We start from the raw sequence: 23,449 nt of genomic DNA, 5'->3' as shown, positions 1-23,449 counted from the left end.
AAAGTGCTTAATTTCCACTACAGAAGCGTTATAAATTAATAAAATTAATAATTAAATTAATTATAAAAATATATTGTATAGTAATATATAATATATATATTAGTTACAAAATTTGATACATGAATAGTGTGACCACTTTTATTGAACATTTATTTAAAAAATTCTACGAATGCACGGTTAATGACGTATGAAAGAATTCTGAGTTATATAATGTGTATATATACGTTACGTAAATTCGAAAAACTTGTTAAAAATTTTGCTTTTTGTAACTTTAAAATATTGTTTCAAACACTTATATGTTAATACAAAAAAGTAAGTGGCACTTTTATATGAAATAATAGTTGTACATATGTAAATTGCTGTAGGTATTTTTATTCCAAATTATACGAAATATACATTTACAATAAACTATGTAATAACTATTATAAAAGGTTTGTGAATCTTTGGAAAATCGGTTGAGCTCGACAATCTTCGTTTCGCCTTGGCAAGGATACCATCGGTTCATATATGCACTTGGAGGTCACAGCCACGTCAGTTGCTCCTCGGCTGTCATATCGTGTACATCGTAACTTAAGCCGCTTAAATTTTTTATCTATTTTTAATTAATAATAATTTACTTAATTTATTTATTGACTATTCACTTCCAATTATTTGTTTAAATTAATTCTTTATTTTTCATTTTTAATAATTTATTTAATTTAAGTATTTATTTTTCATTTTTAATAATTTTCATATTCGCATTTCATTTCTTCATTATTTTTGGATCATGCTTAAACTGTGATAAGCATCCTACTGCAAATAATTTTATTCAAATACACGAGTAACCCTAATAATTCTTAATATTGGTTTATCTTGTATCTTCTGCTGTTTCCGTGGTTATCCATATTGTTATTTACATAAACACATTACAAATGGAAAGAACAGTCCAACGATGAGATATAAACAACCCAACGATGAGACAAACAAACCAACAACGAGACATTCGAATATTGCACGAAATATTTGAATTCTCAAATAAAAATCAAAAGGAATGAAAAAATAAAATCTGAAAAAATAAAAATAATCGAAACCTTAAATTTTCGAATTTTACCAATTTTATTAAATATTATTTTTGGCTATAGTAGCAAATAATTCAATAATTTTTTCATTGTTATTATAAATATACGTTGTGAGCAATTTGTTAATAACAATATTAATAATATTAATTTGTTATTAACAATCGGTATAATAATTTATAAACTTTGTGCAAATTATAGATTCCTTTGTGATACAAGTACGTTATAAATTCAAGTGATAGCCAATAATTTATTAATTTTTTCACTCTTATTATAAATTTACGTTGTGAACAATTTGTTATTAACGATAAATATCAAATAAACTTTTTACAAATTGTAACTATATTTATGCCTTCGAAATGTAAATTTTCGTGATGCATTTATATTAAATATTTTTACTACTTTTTGAACATGAGAATATTTAAGTGACGAAAAATTTCGGTCATTTAGTGGTCATCGATCTAGGGTAGCCATGGTATAAAAAAATTATACGTATCATGTAATAAATAATACCCATTGAAGTACAAAATATACCATGACATTTTCTCGTCGCTAATTGGGAATCACATTCAACGTGAAAAATGGTTTCAGTTTTATTAAATTAAAGCGTTAGGAGAAATAAAATTTTTATGGTAGGTAGGAAGAAGTATAGAGGCGATATAAAGGGATACTGAGAATATTTGGATGCGCTAAGAGTATTTTACGAGGTGTTTAAAATGGCGATCATACCATTCTTGACTGTGTGCGAATATTTCATGGCGCACGTAATCTCGATTCACGCAGGAATCCTATTTCCTAGACGCAAGAATTTAATTTTCAGTTGTGTTACCGAATGCTCGAAGAATAGTTTACGAAGGAACGAATAAACGTCTACGGACATTTTATTTTCGGTTTCCCATGGCTCCTCACGCGAGAGCTATTACGCAAAACTATTCGCGTAATCGTAGAAACGATATTTTCTGTATCATTGTAGAATAAAACGCGTTGTTGCCTTCCTTTTGCATATCGAAACTATCTTTGAAATCATCTTCGCATATTTTCGCGCGAAATAATATTTTTTCTCTTATTTCAGCCACGAATAATCCTGATCATACGGATCATTTATGTTATTTCCAGTCTTCGCGTCTGGGAAAGCTTAAAAAGTGAAGAGAAAACAGAAATGTAGGAACGAAGGGATACGTATACAAAATTCCATTTCCATTTCAGCAACCTAATATCCTCGCGCAAAATTCGAAGCTGTTTTCGCGTGGATAACGCGTTAAAATATTTGACTTCGAAGGATGGATTCGTTATAACTTTATTAGTATTACGCGTTTAAACACATTTTCTGCACTTCGGCGTTGGAAACGCGCAATTACGTCGATTAAAAATCGCTTGGTCAATGCACGCGTTTCTCGAATTTAATCGCACGAAAAACGAAGCAACGAATCGCTCAGGGATGCGAGAGAAAATGGCGAAATATTTTAGAATTTCCATTTCCACGTTCGACGTTGGCTATTCTCTGCGATATAATTAAAATTTGTCGGAAAAAATAAAAGGGAAATTATTTCTCAATTTTCAATTTCCAACCAGCTTTACCGACGTGCGAATGACAGAAAAAAGGGTATAATCATAAACCGATCGATACGCGTAACGAAACTGCGCCCAATTCCATATAGACCAATTAAAAATATCTCCTTAAACCCTGTTACTGATGTCTGACCTATATCAAGCCTCTACTACTGCGCCGCCTCGTACCTCGCTCACCACTCCCTTCAAATAAGCCCATATTCTATACCAACCTACAAAACTCTCGCATCATAACATCTACGTCCTCCCCTAATTACTCGAATCAATTAATCTTCACCCAACTTCCGATCCACCACATTCATTCTCTCCCCTTCCAAAACACTCCAAGTACCTATAATCGACGTACAAACTTCTCACCCAAACGACACGACTAATGCAACGATAAATTTCGACGCTTTATCACGAATCTCGAAACATAATCCTATCATAAGAATTCCAAAGCCCTTGCATTCGAATTAAATCCTCTAAATCCGAGATTAAATTAAAAAAAATCTGCGATCAGATCTAGAGGGATCGATGTTAGAGCAATCAGCAAGATGGTCACTTTCTCTCCACTTTAGTCAATTCTCAGACTTGTCATAAATTAATTCGAAACACGGATAAAATGGCAATACGATTAAAGGTGACTATTCTCGAGTGTAGCAAATGGCCACATCCGCGTCACACGTTTGGGGTAGGTCGCAACCCTAAACAGCGATCAAACTGCACTTGCCTCGTCCCACTTTCCAGGACACACAACGTCCGACACAGTACACGCAGGACGAGAAGACCTAGGCCAGGACTAATTACCCTCTGGTGAAAAGAATGGCCGGGACCGGGGTCGGTTAGTAAAGAAGAAGCATTCATCCGACGCGAGTCGGGTACACAATACTCGGAGGAGCGCGCGAGTGGAGATGCAGGGGGTCCGATAAAGCTGGAGAAAGAGGGTTGGAATAATCGCGGCGACGTGGACGGTGTACCACGGAAGAATCACCGGGAAAGCGGCAGCTCTATTCCGTTTTTCCATTCGACGTCGTTTCGACGATGTGTACGCGGGTCGCGGCTGATTGAGCGTGAAATATTTAGGCGTCCGGTGGCAGGAATTCGTGCCCCGTTAATGACACGGTGAATAGGGGCATAGAGGAAGAAACAGAGGGTTGAAAGGGACCGGAAATAAGCGCGTGGTTCCTGGAGAAGGCACGAAAGCGTCGGTGTCCCTTTCGCCTTTCTATGGATCGCCACGGGGATCACACCGAGCTGTCCTCCGTAAGACGATCTTTAAGAGCCCCTTAATAATGAATTCCCCTTTGAATAAGGGTTCGTGGCGCCTACCCTCTTCTCTGCAACCCTTTCCGCTCGTGTATTTACGCGGCTCTTTTTCTTTGGCGGCTCGGTGTGCGGACAGGATGAACGTGTGCCGGTGACTGCGAATACCAGCGCGGATGAGTACCGGTGAATGATGGACTTCCGGGGCCGCGAGCTAACTTCTGCTTTCTGGGTTGCGTAGTTTCGGCTTTTCTCTCTTCTCGGTTTTTTCTTTCTTTCTTTTCCTTTCTCCTCTTGCTTCCTTTTCAGCAAGGAGCACGCGGTGGGTGTTCAACTTGCTAGGCGTACATACGGTTGTTTCTTCCGGTACTCGCGTCGCAATTGATGGATCGAGGGAGGGAGATACTTGGCTCGTGATAATCGAATTCAGATTTGTCCACGTGTTTTGTGAATGTGTGCTCGGGTTGGATTATTTTTTGCTCGGTATATGCGTGATTAATTAAAGTGTGTAAGGGAACTGCCGACAATCGGGCTCAAGTAGTCGCCGACAGACGGATAGCGGCGGCTTTGTACCCGTTATCTTGATCGTTATGAGACGATCGAGAGCGAGAAGCATCGACAGAGGAAGAGCGCACGCGTTTCCCGAATGCAGTTCGTTGACGACTCTCGATCGAGTATGAGATTGACGAATGACGAATAAACTTTTTGAGACAAAAGACCTTTTATTAATACATTGCGTACGGATGACGAGATATCTCGTCTTTAGCAAGCCAAGTTGTGGTAGGACGATGAGATATCTCGTTTTCAGGTTTCTTCAACTCAATCGATGATTTAAGGAATTAAAAATAGATTTTCTTGTCACGTTACCAGGGTAACGAAGTCTCGCATATATAAAGTGATATTTAAGAATACCTTATGTGAATTTAATACCAAATGCAAATTAAAAAAGTGCATATATGCGTCGCATAAAGTGTTTCTGGATCGCCCAAAGGTGCGGGTCCTGGGAGCGCCTTGTGCGAGTAGAGTGCCGTACACATCCTCTTCAGTATCTAAAACGACAAGTTGGGCCAATCCCAATACAGCGACTATAAAAATTGTGGTGGCCTCGAAAGGTTCAGAGCGTTCTATGGCCAATCACAAATCGCGTAGGAGTATGTGTTGAGGATCACGGTTCTAGAAAGATCGGAACCATCGAGAGGGTCTCACGACGCGTGTCCCCCTGCGAAGACAAAAGACGATCGGGCGCTCAGATATGTAGGAACGCATCCGTAGTTGCGAAGAAGAAAACCATTTTTCTACTCTTAGCGACGTCGAGGGTTCCGAGTCAATGGGCGCCTAGTTCATGTCTTTACGACCAGAGCCCCATGACTCGCGGACACGGGGATCACGACGCGTGGGCTAGGGTTGGAAAAAATCAGTTTCTTGACGATCAGAGAGCGTTATAGACCTTTTCCTAGGAATGACACCGTTTTCTCAGCACTAGCCCCTCTTTCGCGTAATAAAGCTCGTCGAAACCCGACATAGTGCCTTTCGTTTATTGATACCTCAGAATGTCCCTTCAGGTATAGAAAGCACCGATTTCCAGGCAGTCAATCCTCCTAGGAAACCAACAGTCTCTTTACTCCAAAACTGTCAATAACCTAACCTGTCTTTCGTATATAACCAACGACGATTGTTCTCCGAAGAAGACCAAGAACCATCCCACCCACGCATCATCATCCAACTCGATCTCCCGGAACTCCGTTTATCCCCACGAGTAGTCCAGCATACGTTAATTGCTTCGGCGCGTTCACACACGATCTCGTCAGAAGAAGAGCCCCTTGCCAGGGTACTCATCAGCCGGTGGCCGACTATACAAACGCGAGCGTGTAAACGAAAATCTCTAAGATCAAGGGTGAATACGGAGGTGGATGAGGAGGCAGCGAAATAAACGCGTTCCTTGTACAGCTTGCCCATACAGGCCGTAGTTTCCGCCGCGTTTAATCAACATCTTGCCCCTGCTATAGACGAGACAATGTCAACAAGCTGTTTGAGGGGTAGCAGCGGCAGAGGGAGAGAGAGAGAGGGAGAGGGATGGACGGGTGAAAGTAGGGGAAAGAGAGAGAACAGGGAAGAAAGAAGACCCTCGTTTCACGCGAGTTCCGAGCACGCTACATAAATGATCGCTCCTATTTCCTTGCTCCCTATCATTTCGCCTTTCATCGTCCTTCTTGCCCCTTTGACGGGCCAGACTTTCTCTGTTTGATCTTCATCGTGCTCTCCATGCGAGCCCATTCAGGACTTTCAATCCTTTCATAAGCATCCGGCCATCTTCTTCTTCGCAGGCTATTCAGGGCTCGCTGAAAGAGCCGCGGCGAATCGTCGAGTTTGACGAATCAAAGGAATACGATTAATATCGAGTATTTGTTTGCGACGGATGATGCAGGCTTGGAGACTCTGTCGGAATACCTTTTGTGCAGCTTCGCTAGCGAAAATTAATTCGCGGTCGCGCCTGATGAAGGCTTTTTGGTCGTCTACCGATCACCGAGTCTGGGACTAGGTCAGAGAGTTAGGTAAAAAGTAGTTTGTAGCGCGTATTGGATAGAATTTCTTGAACGTGTGTTATATTAAGAAGTATAAGTAAATTTTGCTTGCTCGGGACCAAGTTTTCCTCTGATCACTGTAGCTCGGAAAGTTGCATAACGTTATAGAAAGTTTATTCGATGCAATTTCTCGGGTCTGTGGTGTAAACGTCGTGAACTCTGTTACATTTCGAGGTGCACAGAAATTTTATTTGCGAATGTTGCGTTGTATTAAGCGAGTTGACGTAATGTACTAGCGACAATGTTGTTACAGGTACGTTAAGTGTAGTGACAAGATGACAGCAGTGAGTAGGGATATTCCCTAGGTGTTAAAGAGTCGTCATATCCCTTAGATTTTACATAGAAGATGGAATAACGAGGTTTGACACGTGGAATAAGTTTGAAATTGGATTTAGAATCGCGCGAAACTGGCGTGAGTTTGCGGAGGATTAGATGATGGAAGACTTATTCTCAGGTTAAGTTCGAGATGGCTAATTATTGCGACTAAAAATTACAGAATTTAACGGAGTTCGACTGTTGGGGAGTATCATCTTGAAATTATGTATCTTTGGGTTTTGCACGTCTACTCGTCATATTTTACGACAATTTTGCAGCAAAACTAACGCCCTATTTGAATAAATTTACACACACGTGTCATCCTTATGCGCTAGTATATCTGGAACGTAAATATCGCCGAGATCTATTTTATTAGCATAATGCGATGATAGTGGCGCAACTTTCAGCAGCTTAGATGTTCCTATTATGCGAGCAGTATAAACGCCACTGATATCTTCTGCAGCTATTGGCATAATATAACTAACTTTATAAACTAACAGCATTAAAATATGCTTGTTGATTATTAGTTAAACGCGAATGATTAAATTTAATTCGATAAAAATAAGAATAATAAAATAATGAAATAATAAAATAATAGAATAATAAAAAGCATCAAACATGATACACCTAATCTTGATGAAATAATTTATTTTTATTCATAAAATTATTTTCCAATTTATCTTAACTCTTTGCGACACAGGATTTCAGATAATAAAATAGACCAATGTTGCATAGAAATTTTATTGCGTTCTAAATGAAACAAAATTGGTATATTTTTACTAATAAAGGAATCACATAATAAATCTTCTGCTTGTAACAATTGATGGACCTGTACTGGCATGTTGAATGTTGCTAACACGAGCGAATACATTTATAACATTTATCGAAGTGGCATATTACCAACTGCTCTACGTAAATAAGACGAAATATAAATCTATGCGCGTGCAGCTATTGCAATATTTCGGGGTGAGACTAAAAATGTCCCAATATGCATTACGGTGCATCAAAAAGGTGGGACACCTTTAATCCCAGCGTGCCCCAAAGAGTTAAACCAGTCTTTCATTGCAATCTAGCTCAAATTAGTCGATGGTATATTAATTAATTGAAGAAAGGAATCAATTACCACAGTTAGTGCTTCACCATTGGATAACTTCTTTTCTAATTTTATTGCGTGTTTATAAAAGTTTTCTAAAAATGAAAGATGCATTACACTTTGTTTTTGTTTACAAAAAGTAATGATGTTTTATTAGAATCAAAGATCTCGATTGGTAAATGTTCCAGTTCATTAAAGATGTGGTTCAACGGTACAGATACCAGAGGTACCAGTGTCTGTTTGACAACTTGGTTGGATAGTATCCTTTGACTGTCCGCAGAAAGGCGGACAATCAATGGTTTGCGGCGAACCAAATACCTGTAACGTTCACGATTCCTATTACACATAGAATCTACATTCCGGTATAACTGAATCACGAAACGTCGTTACAAGTATCTTACTTGAGATAACCAAGTGTTATGTTGAAACACCATACTCCATTCATGGTCATATGTTATGGTCTCACACGATAAGGTACGCATTTGTACGAAAATTTTAGTAACACTGGTATCTGGTTAATTTGGCATTAGGATCCTCCTTGACAAGAAATTCTCGCGATAAAATTCAAAAATTCAAGTCTATTATATTAGCCCATTATATTATTATATTATGTTATATTATATTAATGTGGTATTTTGACCTGAAAAGGACTCTAGCAAAGGAAACAGTATTAAGAGCTGTATGGGGTCCGGCTTAGGCGTTTAGGGTAACATCTAAAGTGCGTGTGGACGGACGGATGACCAAGTGCAAGAATTGTATGGTTGAGATATTAATGACCAGGATGAGTGCAAGCAATGAACGAAAGTCTAGGAATATGTCCGAGTGTCTGAAGTATCTGGCCCACCAAGGGCGAGGTCGCGCGGGAAATGAGTGATCAACGAAGAGAGCTTGCGTCTGAAAAGAGAGAGTGTTAGACTTTAAATAAGGGTGCAAGGGTGCGGGCGAGGCATAATGTGTGTAGTCGAGACGTAGCGAGTAGAGAATCGTGTGTCTGAGAGTTAGAGTTGAGAGAAACCCAGTGTAATATTTTAGTCGAAATAAATCTATTTTGTTATTAAAAAGGAGTCGCTGTTTATTAGACGAGCAGATCTCTGTCAGTATTAATCCTACATTAATGTATTATATTATGTCCTATATCGAATGACTGATTTCATTAATATCGAAAATTTTTCGGAATTAAATGACCAGGATTTTTAAATAGCAATGTAAATAACAGGAAGTTATTTTGCAGGTAAAAATAGGACGAAAGATTAGGATAAAACTTTTTTGTTCGGGACTCTGTTTCCTAGAAAATCGAGTTTGGAAATTCGCCGGGTACACGCGCATTCGACTAGCTTCCTACGACTACTATTTCAAACTCGATTTCCTCGAAAGCGAAGCCTCGGGCGAGCAAAATTTATTCTACATTTTCGACTTATTTTTACTGGTAGAATAATCTCCTGCTGGGAAGTACCGAGGTACTACCTTCATTTGGTCAGGTGTTAGCCAAGCGCACGTGTACTCGACACATTTTTAAACTCGATTTTCTCAAAACCGAAACTTCAAGCTTACTTTTAGTTTTACCACTTGGTTTCAGGCACTGTGTACATCGACTTCAAACTTGGAAATAATTTACTACGATATTATCGACGTTCCATAAATTACGAGACGTCAGAGTGAAGCCGAGCAAACTGTATATCAAATTCAAATTAGTATCTTTTTATACTGACTTGAACAAAGTCTTCGTCTTAGAAGCTCGTCGGCCAATCCCGACGTCTATGTTAATCCTTAACGTGACGATCACACTAAGTCCTTTGTCGATCGACAAGCAAACCAGCAAGATGTTAAACGAGTATTTAAACATCGTACATACGGTATATTAAATAGCGTATATGCTTCTTATCACGGAGTATGAATATTCTTTAATATATATGTAGGAATGTGTGCGATTGGCATAAAAAGGGGATGTTAAATTTTAATATATATATTTATTATGAGCTAAAGGAAATTAAGAGCAAAGTACAACTAATAACGGTTACAATTAATAACTGATTTAGGATTTAATTCCGTGATTGACTGACACTTTCTCGTTCTCCTTTTTCTCAGACTTCTCATACAATCCGTCCTTCTTTCATCATTCACCTACCTTTTATCCATACACACACACTTCGCGTTTCGAAGGTACTATCTCTGTGAGGGGACGAAAGGAACAGGAAGGGATGCGTTTCGTCCCGGGCTGCTAGTGGACTCATCAGCAAGGCTACCTAGCAGTCCCTGTCTTAGAAGGGGATACTATTGAAAAGTTTGGAAATTGTAACTTACTGTAATTGAAACTGTTACTGTAATTGTAATAAATCCTTGTGAGGATTTGCGAAAGTCCTCGAATCTCCTTCAAGTAGGAATTCATCTATTATCGAGGGTGAGAATGATGCCACCACAGGTCAATCTATCGGTTAGCATCTCTAACGACTAAGAAAGAAAACTTGAAACAAAGACTGGTCACTTCAAATTCATCCGACCATCCTGACCGAAACTCCATTTTAAGATCATCGCCGATTTTCTGACCCCACTCGATCACCTTCATTGGCTCTAACACCGCCGATAGGAGGCAGAAGGTATCCGCGGAATCCGTTAAAGAATCCGGACTATTTCGTCAAACTTCATCTAGCCATGGACCGCAGCTTGCACCGATGTTGCCCCACTGTCGATACACCGGAGATGGAGGGCCGCAGGAGCAACTTGGCGATGTAGGAGAGAAGGAGTCAAGGTGGTACAGGGCGAACGAGGGAACTGGCGGCAGCAACAGGTGGCATCAAAAATTCATTCGCGATGCCCGCTATCGACTACAACGGACACCTGTTTCTAGGGATCGATTGCCGCCCTTAATTGTAACTCCGAACCGTCCACGGTCCCCGCGTTATCGCCGACCTGTTAATCGAGAGCTGTCCCAGCGAACAGTCCTCCTTCGACCACGTCTGATATCCTGGCGGGTCGATAAGCCGAGCCGTCGTCGGGACGTTGAAAATTCCTGGTCAGGGCTAACGAAAGACACGGATTAACGATTACGAGCTTTCATCTATAAATCACGAGTAACGATTAGGTTACCCGATGACGCTGAGAAACGTGAACGTGGGATGAGAATTGGGAAGGAGTTTCGCCACTCACGAATTTGGGTCGCTGATTCAAGCTTTGGGAACGTTTAGTGGTTCTCGTGAATGGTTTATTACTGTAGGATCAGTGGATTCGAAGGAACCATTCGTTAGCTAATGTCGATGTTCCAAGGTGTGAATCAGGGATAGATTTTTGAACGAATGTGGATCGTAGGTTGAAGATTTAGGAAGGTTTAATGTTCCTTGTGTGTAAGTTCCGTTGTGGAATCAGTGGATCAAAGCACGCGACTTGTTTGACGTCTGTGCTAAGTGCGAATCTAGGATGAGATGAGAATCGGGAACAAAGCTTGCACCAATGCAGGGTATACGGGGTGATTCTTCGTTGTGAGGTGGAGACATATTGCTCTGTGTAGCGACCAACGTTCACACCCTCAGTGTTAGATGGAAAACGGAGATTCGAGGTTTCTCGCAAGTCCTCGACCCTCAATAAATACAAGTTCCTATGCTATCTAAGTATGCCCCGTCTAAGGCAGGACCTGCTAGAAAGTCTCATCCCCCTCTCCTATTTATCTATTTATTTTTCTATTTATTTATTTATCTAGTCCACCTACCTATACTTTATCCACTTAAAACCAAAAGGTGTATAATTTTCGTGCCTTTCTATACATAGGCAAACCCGCATTTTAATATAAGACAGTTCTTAGGTTGATATTATTCTGTAGCGATAAGCGCGGTAGTTTAAGTTTGATTTTAAATCGCAAGTGCTTCAAGCTGGAAGCTGATCTCGTACTCTAAGTTTCCATTTTTAACCCTTTTGTACGTTTTGGTTTTTCTTTTTTTGTATGTACATTATTGTACCTAGTTTCTGATTCTACCTAGTTTCTTATCCTTACTGATAAGTCTACTAGCAGGCCCAGAACGAAACGCATCCCTTTCTTGCGTCCTTCTATCTACTACCTCTCATAGCAAAACGATAGGAACCATCAGACTAGAAAAGTAACCCCCATGAAGGGACCCTCGTACCTGATTCTAAAATTCACACGAATATTTTAACAAATTGGACATTAATGATAAATTATTGCAAAATATTAAAATCCAATACTCGACCTTTCTTTATTTTTCGTCCCACGATATATTATCTTCGGAATTTTCGTCACTCGAGGATCGTCTCGTGCAAGTCACCCTCTGTTCTTCTGCGATATATTCCTCCTTCGCCAGGCCCTTCTCTCTTAAATCTTCCTCTGATAGTTTCCCTTTTTTATGTCCTCTCATGGTCCGTTTAATACTCGTCAACACGGTACTGTTTTAATGGACGAATGTTCTCACGGGGTTAGCGACGAGCGTGGAATCCCTTTATAGGGGTTTTTACGATTGACTTCGGACTCTTTGCGAGGTGGTTAAGTGTATATAGTAGGACACAAGGATCGACGGATCGATCTTAGGGGTCGGTTGATGTGGCTTAATGAGAGGAATGAACGCGTTCCCTTAGGGAGCTTTCCAAGAGTGGTTTCCGGGTTTGTAGGTAATAATGCTTCAGGGGTGGTATTTCGACAGTAATCATGGAGTCTTTGAGGCTGTTCCTTTGAGCAAGTTAGTTTGTCGAATTGTGCCGAAACTCGCGGTTTTATTGGGGTCTTGTTACTCGAGTTCTCGATAACGTGCATAGCGATGGTGTCAGGATAGTGTCGAAAATGTAGCATTATTCGGGATCACGAGGAGGGTTAGTTTAATAATTCCAATAAGTAAGGTATAAATAGAAAAATGTAAAAATATATTTCTTTAATCGTTAATCATTTCTTAAAAAATTTATCAGACAGTTAATATATTTAATATCGATATAACAGTACTCGAGTGTAAAGGTAAAATTCATAATAATTTAATAACTTAACGTAGTTATATATATCGTATAAATAAAATATTTCTTTTTCTATTTAACTATTGTAGTTAAATACTATTTTATCCTCTGTTTGGATTTTATCATACGAAATTCGAACAAACGCTAAATATAACAAATCGATATAAACCATATAGTCTCTATCTTCGAACAACACTATCACGATAACAAAATTAAAGTGTACCAATTTCCCATACTTATCACCTATCTTAACCTCTGCAAGAAACCACCCAATAAATAAAACGTCGTAACTGGAGTGAGTCACAAGAAATTGCCAAGTTAATACGTCAAACATTTACCAGATTCGTCAATTTCAGTTCTCTCTCCTAATTCTCCAATTCTCTATTTCCACGATCAACGATTCCCATAATCAGCCTACGAGACAGGACCATGTAAATTAAACAAATACTCGTGACTCACTCCAGTAAAACCGACCCAAAATCCAACACCTAAACGTTCACGTAGCAATTTGCACCCACTTCCAGTTGTCCCCCAAAAAATCCGATCCTCTAATTCAACCACGAGCACTCACTCTCTCAGCCTCTCTTCAAACCTTCGCATTCGATTCACGAATCTATCCAGTGAATAGCCTTGCCCACTAAATAGTCCTTGGTGCAGGCGAGCACGCTGTTCGAGTCTACGTAATCCATCAGCTGTCTGCCCACGTTTACGAAGAATCCCAAAGTCCTGAGGAAGCCCATAAACGCCTCGTTCCACGTGCCACGACTTTCGTCATCGAGGATCGTCGACCTTGATCCTTAGTCCTCGACGATCGGCTGCCGTAATCCCCCATAAATCGCTGCTGGCTGACGGCGAGTAACGAGGGCCTTCCCACGGGATGCCGAATGGCCGACTTCTTTCCCGTTCGCTTGCCAATCGACTTCTCCACGTAGTAACCGGACACAGTCCTTCGATACCGATTATCCCCCGCGTTCCGTAATTGTTTCCAACTGCTCCCTTCTCCGCGATTGTTCGCTCGTTTCCGGGTTTCCGCCTCTGACAAGGAGATTCCGCCCGGACTCCTGGACGGCACGTGGTCAGACGAACCAAGCGTTTCGAGGCTGGGGTCCTTCGACTGGAAGGGAACACTCGCGATTCCTCCGAGAGCCATGGACGACGGTCTAACTGCTACCTTGGGGTCTATCGGCGAGGTGTCTCGGTAGCTTTTCAGGTAATACATCTCGGTTTTGCTCGGGTTATCGATTCTCTTTGTCAATAAGCTTGACAGGTTACCATCCGACTGGTCTTCAAGGTTTTTAGGGTTCGTCGATTGCCATTTCATTCCGTTTGTCCAAACCTCGTTTGGATGACTCGGATGACCGGATCTAACCGAGGATCTTTGAGCTTCATCGAGAGACGGATCATACGAGGAAACTCGTCTGGGTTTTGACAGAGATCGGACGAGGATTCTCACTGGATCATTTGCGTCCCGTTTACGACGCGAATTTCTTCGGTAATTCCATCTCGATTGTTGTTCCATACCTGCGTAATTGAGATTCGACCGATCCAAGTTCCCTCTGCGACGAAGATCGCGGAGTTGGATATTATCCTCGAGCTCGCCGCTCGTCGAGTTAGTCCCGAATCTCGAATTCAAGGGTAAGATCTTGCCAAGAGGGAACCTACGCAGACCCTGACGTTTGTCAGGTTGAAGTCTTGTGGGTGTTCCGGAGGTGACACTACCCGTTGTCGGGTATAAAAGTTTACGACGCGAATGCACTCGTAGCTTCGATCCTCCGGCTAGATCGCCTTCTGCTCGGCTTCTTTTAAATTCCGCGTCGATCTGCGTCATCTTTTTCTCCTTCTCCGAGAATAAACGAGCTCTCGAGCTCGCTCGTTGTTTCTCGCTCGATGAAGATGGAACGGGGAACGAAGATCCGTCCACATGGACGATTGGGAACCGAGTATCTATTCGATCGGGTCGGTCTATTGATCTCGAATCGGAGCCAACACCAATCTCTCGCTCGTTCCACGAAAGTTTCACTTTGCTGGTTTTCGAGAGCATGTCGGAAGCTGCTTTTCGGGCAGATTGTCTCCTCTCGTTGCTCTTTCCAGGGTTACTCTTCGAATCGGTCCAAGCATTCCGTGTCTCCGCTTTCGCGGAATCACCGACCACTGGAACAGCGTGACGTTTTCGCAAACCTTTGGGAAATGTGTCCTCCCTCGTAGGATCGATGACCTTCGATCTAGGAGTTTCGCTGGTTCTCGAAGGTCCACCCGAAGTCGAGAGTTCTCGAACGGAGAGGTTCCCAAGGATCTTCGAAATTTCTTCCGTGTCCGCATTGGCCGAATTCGGTATTCCGGAGGAACGTCTACCGCGACGTGGTAGATTCCTGGCGAATCTTTCGTGCTTTACGGGATCGCCCTCGCCGACTTCGGGCTCCGGAATTTTCTTGTTTGGCTCGGGCTTTACCTCGTCAGCTTCCGCATACATATCGGAAGTCGTCGATTTTTTAACGGATGCTGTCCATTCGCCGGTCCTTGGGCTCTTCTCGGAAGCCTTCAAAATTTCTTCGATAACTTCTTTCACGGAGTTCGGCTTGATACTCTGTACGCTCCTGGGAAACTCACGTCGTGGAGAATCACTGTCCACGAAGGATTCTGGGTTGGGAATTCTCTCCTTCGATACGATCCTTATTGTAACTGGTTCTGGGTCCACGTTAGGAGCTATAAAATCGTCGGGAAAATTTTTTAGCGCAGACGTTGCGACGATTTTATCCGATACCTCTTTTGCTTCTATAGAATTCCGAGTTTTCGGAGGAAATTTCGCGAGGTTGTATTTTCGCGCATCGTAATACTCCTCCATTTTCGTGGTAAATTTGTTGGGACCGAAATTCGACTTTGATTCGTTCGAACTCGACCCAAGTTCTATCTTGATCTTCGAATAAACCCTGGAATTCTTTCGGAAGAAATCTGAAGCTTCCTTGGCAGAGTTTGGCATTACGTAAGAGTGCCTCTTGGTTTTAGATCCATGAACCAAATTTTCCATATTTTTATCGAACTTCCCGTGTGCTAAATTCGATTCCTCCCAATTGGAACCGAGAACGCTAGAGTTCCTTCGGAGGAATTCTAAACTTTGCTCGGCAGAGTTTGACATTTCGCGGAGTCGCTTCTTAGCACCACATCCGCGATCATTCTTCCTCGGACGAAGCAAATCCTTTTTATTTTCGAGAAGTTTGCCAAATTGGAAGCTCTTCGAAAACCCGGACTCTCTCCAACTCGTCTCTTCGTCCGCGATGCTCGCGAAGACACTCAAACCTGTTGACAGCATCTTAGAAATACCATTGTCTCTCGTCGAGTTAGACGCACCGTAAGACCTCTTGCTGCGCCGATACGGTGCACCATGATTCACTGACATTACCCAGTCCTTCCACTGCGTGACGACTCCGTTAGCAAAGGCGTCCTCTTCGACCGGCACGAATTCGGCGACCGGGTCGATGGACCCGACTGGCGACATTGGCGCGTTCTTGCTGTCCTCCTCGTGGTGCAGGAAGTACTCTGCCCAGCAGTAGCCCAGAGCCACCTCCTCCTCGTACATCTGGTAGATTCTTCGCCAATATTTGAGCGTCCCTCGTATCAGCGCAAAGAGATCCATCATTTCGCCGGCTTCCGCCGGCGGCGGCGGCGACACCAGCAGAAGCGACAGCACCAGAACCGGAGGAATAGTCGGCGACATTGATCCTTATGCAAATCCAGCCACGGTAGAAATAAACGGTCGGAATCAGCCTTGTCAGCGTCCCTTTTTTCGCCACACGAATCACGGAATCGCTCGACTTTCAACCAGCTTGTCCTCTCCTCCTTTCCTGTCCCCTCTTCATTTCCCTGTGATCTTGCTTTCGTCCGGTTGCTCGATGAATCATGATTATGGCAAACCTTCGCTAGGTAGATCGACTTGCGTAACTTCTGGTTGGCAGAATCTATCCTTCCTTCATTAATATCGTTGATCGATCTTCCGTGGATATATTTTCTTTTTGGTGTAGTTATTAAACTCCAAGGCCAGTTCGTGACTTGGAGGATGACGTTTGGAAGAGCAGGTTATGATTCGGTTGGCTCGTTATGGCTCTTCAATTCGTGATTCTTGAGGTTGGTGGTTCTGTCATTTGAAGATCGGTATTTTGTGCTCGATTTCGGAGAATTATTGCGGTGCCACTCTAAGAGGATTCAATTATGCTCTTCTTCTGGAGGCTCTGAAGATTCTGCGGAGATTCTAAATGTTAGATGAATTGGCTCGAGTGGTTTGGTAATATCGTATCTAATTTGAAATTTATCGTGGTTCGAGTGGTTGGAATAAAAATTCTGCTTAATAGAGACTCGAGTCGAGAGGCGAAATTTTGTTGTTTCCTTTTTTACAGGTCAATTGTTGTTACCGGGAATATCGACTCACCGTTTTCTGCTGGCAGGTTTTCAGGTTTCCCCGTTCATTTTTACGCCTCGCGTCGCTGGTCGCTGTAAAATTACCAGAGAATGATGTATCGCGTTTGTTAACGAGGGAATGGATGCAAAAATTAGTCACGGTCTCTTGACGTCGCTAATAATTATATTACGGGTATGCGGGATATTTAAATTCGATTAATAAATTACGATGCACCGAGTTATTTTATTTCTGCGCAAACGAGTAATTTTCACTTCGATCTTATCTCAGCAAATAGAAAAATCAACGTAATCAACATAATTCTCGGTACCTTATAATCGCGGTATATCGAGAATATTCAAATTTTTGTATTCTATTTATTTTTATTTTTACAAACATCGACTCAAACCTGACGTAATTAAAGCACGACGTATTCAACATTTACATTTCCCAATTAACACTTTCGCCAGCGAACCAATTTTAGCAATTTTCCATTCTTCGCGAAATTATTTCATTCTCATACGCAAAAGTATTTAACCCAGATTCTAGTTTCAACTAATTTATTTTTTTCTTCATGGCGCATATAGAAAGTTCGTTATAGCTCGTGTACATACAAGAAACGCGGTAGCGAAAGTATAATATTAAAACGCCACTTTCTCTCGGAATAATAATTTCAAATCCTACCCGAATTGCTTGCAACAACCCGAAAAATCAACACGCACCACGTTTCACCCTCACCGACTCCGGCATCCCCTAAACCACCGAAAACACATACCACCTCCCATCACTTGCATTCACGATTCGTCTCGACGCAATCTCCTCGAAGCATTCACCGATAAACACACCTGGGAGCAAGATAAAAAGCCAGCCAGCACACCGAGGATAAAACCACCAAGTACACGAAGATAAAACCAGCGAGCACCTCGAAAGCGAGAAAATATCGCTTGGAACCGCGTCGTGGACGGAGCCGAGGAGTGTCGGCTTGTTCTCAGCTGACAGCGAAGAGGAGGGTGCGTTTCCAGCGGATTTTACTCTCGCAAGGCCGTACGACCGACTGACTAGGTTTTACGACACGACCGGGCAGCCTCGTACGCACGATGATAATTAATGTCCGCGCCAAAAGTGTGGAAAGTGTGTAACCTGCCCCGTAGGATTCCACCGGTCTTCCCGCCGTCTTTTCAGCATCTGCTGGTTCAAACACGTGCAGGTCGGGCGCAGAGGCACAGGTAACGGGACACGTTCGGCAGAAGGACAACGCGTAACCTGCATTCCTCTACGGCCGGGCTCGATTTCGGGATCGATGGAACCAAGGTAACTCGTTTCGCGACGATTCCCTGATGCGAGGTCGTCTTACTTTTTCCATTGCTTTCGAAAGGAGTTCACGGGGTTTACGAGGAGGATCGGTGACATGGACCTGGCTGCAGTGCGTGAGTGAGTGAGATAATAATCGTTCATTGCGGATTTTGATACTCAGGTTGATACTCAGTGACGTGCTCGTAAATAAAATAATTAATTAGTGGTTAGTTTTATGGAGAAAGATATTGGTCGTTTAGGTGGGTCTTGGTTGGGAGTGATGCGTGGCAGTGGCTCTCTGTTGGTTACAAATAATTATTAGACGTAAATTTTATTGTAGAAGTATCAAATATTTAAATCGATTAAGTAGATGGCTAGACGCAATGGTATGTTCGTGTATGTAAATTAGCTGGTATTATGGTGTCACTGGTATGTTTATAAATGTAGTTACAAATAGTTTATTAGTGGTTAGTTTTATTTTGGAAAGAAATATTGGGGGTGTAAATTAGCATATAAGTAGCACAGGAACATATTCATGATTCGTCCGCATCTAATAAATATTAGTCAATTTTATTGATAAGTTTGTAAATTTATATTAGTATGGTTAGTATAATTTTTGGTTAGTAAATTTTATTGACAAAATATCGGATATTCAAATTAGTTCAATGCGTGGCTCTTTGTTAGTTACAAAAAATTATTAGATGCAAATTTTATTGTAGAAGAATCGAATATTTAAATTGATTAAATAAATGGCTTTACGCAATGATGTATTCGTGAATTAAATAATTATTAGATGTAAGTTTTATTGATGAGAAATCGGGTATGTAAATTAGCTGGTACTATGGTGTCACTGGTATGTTTATAAATCTAGTTACAAATAATTTATTAGTCGTCAGTTTTATTTTGGAAAAAAATATTGGGAATGAAATTAGCATATAAGTAACACAGAAATATATCCATAATTCTTTGTACATCTAATAATTATTAGTCTATTTTATTGACAAGTTTGTAAATTTATATTAATATAGTTAGTACAATTTTTAGTTAGTAAATTTTATTGACAAGTTTGTAAATTTATATTAGTATAGTTAGTACAATTTTTAGTTAGTAAATTTTATTGACAAAATATCGAATATTCAAATTAGTTCAATACATGGTTTTTAATCGATATGAACACAACAGTGGTGTATTCGTAAATTTTACCGTTGAAATATGGAATATCTAAATTGGTGAAATAGGTGGCTCTTGATATACACATTCATAAAACGAATAATGATTAATCCCGAGTTCCATTTGCGAAATATTCGTAGGTAGCCTTTGCTCGATACAAAAATTTGCTTCTATCGAACTCGCGAATGAAATAATTATTGGTCATAAATTCCGTTGTCGAAATACCAATAGCATAAATTATTCGAGCACGTGGCTTTTGGTTAATACCTTGGTGTGTCAGTGGTACATTCGTAAATGGAATATATCTGTCGCAGTTTCCGTAGTTGAAACATTGCTCGTGTAAATTAATTAATTAGGCAGTTATCGGCCAGGATTTTCTGTTAAGTGCGCGAACTGATTAATTATCTGTCTTCAGATATACACCTAGGTGTCCGAGTAATAGAATCGTGCATCGTAAACTGGTAGTAAGTCTAATGCTTGAAATATTAGGTGCGTAAATTAAATTAGCTATCTCCAGTTCGTATCATATAGGTGTGCAAGTACTTCTGCGAATCGTAAATCGCACGTGAGTTCGGTAGTTGAAATATCATCCTTATAAATGAATTAATTAACCTTTGATTTACGCAACTCTGGGTCTCTGGATCGTGAATCGAATACTCGAATATTGAACAATTTCGTGACTCTAACAAACCCGTAATCTCTTAATTGCACAATGGAGAATTGCAACATGGAGAAAATTCTGCAAAATTATGAGAAATCTTCTCGGAAATCAATCGCGAAACGTGTAATATCGAGGAACGAATATTAATATTAATATCCGGTATCACGGTAGAATTGTAAAAACGGCATGCAAATTAGACACTGGACACATACATCGCCGCGTGCCGCACGCGATATTTAATTCCCGTCAGCTGGTGTCCTCCGTCATTAGTCAAACTCGAAATCGCGAGACGTGCATTTCGGAATTGCAAACGTGTTATGCAAATACGGCGTTTTCCCAAATGCCAGGCATTTTCTTCGGCATTTCTTCTCGGCGCTAATCGTCCATTTGTACAGTTATTTTATTTCGTCTCGACTCGATACCACGACTGTTCTTCCCGCCATTACGATCTTTCCTAAAAAGATCCTGAATTACTCTCCTCGCCGGTGTTTCTCTTCCATTTTTCTCTCGATATCCTTTTCTTTTTTCTCCCCGGCTCGATCATTTAATGCCAGCAAATTGTGCGTAACCCAGCAAATAGAGAACGTCTGGTGTGATAAGTGAGAAGAGAGACACGGTAAAAAAGGGACGGATACGTCGGGTAAGGAGAACGATTGCTCGTCCGCGGGGGGAGAAAGAAAACCGGAAAGAGGTGCATCGGCGGAATGCGTGTAAAAATTATATGGCGTCGTTACGAGGAAGTTGTGTACTACTGACTCGTAACACCGAGTTCTATTAGTCGAAATACATTTATTATTCCATTAAGATTCCTTTCGTCGTTTCTGGTTACCTACTGGTTACTTTGCCTGTCCTGCCATTCCTGCATAATAATTTCACTGATGCCGGTTGTAAACTCCTCTGCCTCTTCCTTTTCTATCCCTCCTTGTTCAGTGGACGAGGTATCGTGAGATTTTTAGTGACGATAACGCTACTTACTCCTCGTTTCTGCGCCAAATAATGACTTTACTAGTATCAATTGTAAAATTTTACGTTTGTCTCGCTTCTCCTGTTCTGTCCACGGGGTGCAAGCAAATCTTTCGTATCGATCACGTGTCTGCGTTTTAATATTACGTAGTAGCTACGCCTATGTCGCGTGTGACATTTCGCATACATTTCGCATCTTTATACTTGTCATTATTTTAATGGCAGCTATTGCGGTATTTTCGACATTATATAGGACCTCGATATTTGCTATTATTAATATTGATTTGCTATTATTAATATATTTATGTGTAAAAATAGCTTCATTAATGCATACCAAATTTTTGTATGTCGTTGCTATTATTGTTGATTATTATATAATTTTGCGAAAATGTCATTCTGACGATGTAACATATCGTATAATAATTTTTAACGATTTTTAGGTTCTTTTTCCTATTAATTTCTATACCACTGTCTGCATTACCACCAGTTGCTTCCGCGCTTCGAAACTCGTCGTTCCAATTCCTCTTTTTCAATTTATTAATTAACAGTCTCGTTAAACCCTGTTATTACAGGTCAATGGATCCACTTTTATCGTCGTCCTGGCTTTCTTATATCCTTTGCTCTCCGTTTTATTCACTTACTCCTCGTAGCTCGTTAATTAATTGATAGGAAAAAACGATGTTTTATTACTCTTTCGAGTTAAAAATTGTTCGCGTTTTGTCGCGATGCGGAATTGTAGTATCTCGAAAAATAGCTACTTTTTATTTCCTAGAGACACTGTTCGCTCACTCATTTCTCCAATGAAGTTTTATATTTCGTAAGTTTTCGTTTTACGTTTTCGTTTTTCTTTTAATTAATACGATTTAACGAGTTGGGCGACTGAATTTCATTTTCCAAGTATTCTCCAATTTAGACAACTCGAACGATAATTAAATACCCGAATTTATTTATAATAACGTAACTTTATCGTAGACAAAAATAATCGAAATTACTCGATGTGTCTCTTTCTTTAAAAATTTTATCAAATCACCGTACAACATCTCATCAGTGTTCTCCATTTACGACACCTTGAACGATGGCAAATTAATCTGCAAATTCGTAGAAAAAGTCGTCAAACACGTGGAACTGCCGGGTTCACGCAGCGAAGAACACTTAAATCATCATTATGGTCGTTCGATTATCTCCACACGCAACGAGTTTCGGTTAAAACGGAATTTCCAGCAGAATCCTCCGTAATCGAATAAAGATTCTCAAGTGTGACACCGCGCAAACACGCGTAAAGTAGCAAATTCCACTGGCGCAGTGTAGGCCAAATATTTGTAAGTCAATAGGTTAAAGAAGACCATCGTTCTTGGACCCACCATTCGTTTCTACCCTCCATCTTGTCGCCCTGATGCTTCACCGGGCTCTTCCCTTCGCTTCCCTTAAATTAATCAACGAGAACGTCCTTAAAATCATCAGACCTGCGAATCCCATCTCGGTCCCCCGGCAGTTGCAGCTGCTTCGTGATTCATCGTTCTGGACGTGATGTCGAGAGGCTGCCGCCCTTCCCAGGGGAAGTTTACGAAGGCCAATCTCCAGCTCTGAAAAATCTTCCTCTTTTTTCCCTCTTCTGGTAGCCCAGCAGACGGAACAGAGAGGTCAGGTGCGTAGTCACGCTTGGCCCCCGCGCGAAACGTCAGTGAAAATGATAGCTCGCACCCTCCTGCCTTTCTTGACTTTCTTCCTTCTTGTACTTTCACCTTTCTTCCCATTTTTCCTCGCAAGTTGCTTTTTCAGTACCTAGAACTGCTCTATTCTTTAGATCCTTTCAGGTGTCCTTTAATGTGATTTAACATTTCCACTCCTGAGTTATGAAAAGAATAATAAACGCCCTGTCCTGAATTATTTTAATAAATTGGCAGGATACGTCAGAAAAGTTGGATTGCGCTCAGAAAAAATTTTCTAGGCTCTAACAGCTTTGAATTCCATGAACGTTGTATTACGTTCGCAGTCCGGCAGCCATGTTGCAGCGTGACGTAATACAACGTCTGCAGGAATGAAAAGGTTAATAAAGAGTTTGTTAACCCAGGTTTTGTTAAGAGTTATTAAATCTGGTAAAATAAACTACTTCTTCATAAAAAGTTAGTTGAACCACTATAAAGTGTCACGGTTCGGCACATTGAGGAGATT

The sequence above is a fragment of the Eufriesea mexicana genome, unplaced genomic scaffold, assembly GCF_001483705.2.
Source record: "Eufriesea mexicana isolate 0111107269 unplaced genomic scaffold, ASM148370v2 scaffold3062, whole genome shotgun sequence".
Taxonomy (NCBI): domain Eukaryota; kingdom Metazoa; phylum Arthropoda; class Insecta; order Hymenoptera; family Apidae; genus Eufriesea; species Eufriesea mexicana.
Note: the sequence above shows the minus strand (reverse complement) of the source record.